Genomic DNA, 1694 nt, shown 5'->3' with positions numbered 1-1694 from the left:
GCGGGCTCAGGCAATCCACTCACCTCAGCCTTCCAAAGGCGCAGGATTACAGGCTGAGCCACCGAGCCCGGCTGAAGTTAGGGTTTTGATGGTCTTGCTTGTCCATCTTTCTTAGATGATTTGTAAGGTTGTTAATTTGTGATCTTTCCATTTTCATCATGTGTGTTCATAGAGAAATGAATTCCCCTTTTAGTACTGCCTTCATGGCATCCCAGAGGTTTTGGTAAGATAGTTCTTTTCATTTTTTCCAGGTATTTTTTAATCTATGTTGAGATTTTTGTGTTGACCCAGGAGTTGTTTGTCATCATGTTGTTTTGTGTCCATGTTTTAGTGCATTTTGGTTGAACTTTGTTGGTATTGATATTTATTTTTATTCCACTGTGATCTGAGAGGGTGCATGGCAGAATTTCAATCTTATAGAATTTGCTTATGCTTGATTTATCGCTGAGGATGTAGTCAATCTTAGAGTAAGCTCCATGTGGTAATGAGTAGAATGTATGTTCTGTGGTTGTAGGGTAGAGTGTTCTGTACATACAAATTAAGTACATTTGGTGAAGTGTCATGTTGAGGTTTTGGATATCCTTGTTGACTTTTTGTCTTGATGATATTTAGGGTTTTTAGTGGGGTGTTTAAGTCCCCTGCTATGTGAATGTTAGAGTCAATATCTTTTTTAAGTTTACCTAGAAGCTGCTTTATGAAAACAGATGCTCCTATGTTGGGTACATATATGTTTAAGATAGATATTTCTTGTTGATGCATTCAGCCTATTTTCATTATGTAGTGATCGTCCATAGCTTTTATAATTTTTGATAGTTAAAAGTGTATTTTCTCTGATATGAAGATAGTGACTCTTGCTTTCTTTTGTGTTCTGTTCACCTAAAATTTTATTTCCCATCTTCTTACTTTGAGTCTGTGAGTGTTCTTTCTGGTGAGATGAGTCTTTTTGAAAAGATAAATAAGATTGATGGCCCCCTAGCTAGACTAACCAAGAGAAAGAGAGAAAAAGCCCAAGTACACATAGTCAGAAATGCAAAAGATAAAGTCATAACTGACCCTGAAGATATAAAAAAGATTATCAGAGATTACTATGTACACCTGTATGGAAACAAAGTTGAAAACCTAAATGAAATGGAGGATGTTCAGACATCACAAAATCTCTCCAGGTTGAAAAAAGAAGACATCAAGACCCTAAATAGGACAATAACAACCAAAGAAATTGACTTTGTCATAAGAAAACTAACACACACACACACACACAAACCTGGACCAGATGACTTTCCAACATACAAGGAGGAACTGATATCAATCCTATTGAAAGTATCCAGGCAATTGAGTAAGACAGAACTCTCCATAAATCATTTTATGAAGCTAACATTACATTGATACCCAAACCAGTTAAAGGTCCAACAAGGAAAAAGAACTACAGGTCAATATCCTTGATGAACAAAGTTGATAAAATTATCAACAAGAATCTGGCAAACCAGATCCAACAACACATCTCAAAAATTATCCACCATGACCAAGTAGGCTTCATGCCTGGAATGCAGGGCTGGTTCAATATCTGCCTGGATATATGTAATTGTATCAATAACATAAATGTAATTAAATATATCAGTAGATGTAAAGAAAAGAACCACATGAATATATCATGAGACACCAAAAAACTTTGATGAAATTCAGTACTCTTCTTGATA

This window comes from Carlito syrichta, unplaced genomic scaffold (genome assembly GCF_000164805.1).
Source record: "Carlito syrichta isolate Samal-C Ts95f unplaced genomic scaffold, Tarsius_syrichta-2.0.1 Scaffold316040, whole genome shotgun sequence".
Taxonomy (NCBI): domain Eukaryota; kingdom Metazoa; phylum Chordata; class Mammalia; order Primates; family Tarsiidae; genus Carlito; species Carlito syrichta.
This window is presented reverse-complemented; position numbering follows the sequence as displayed.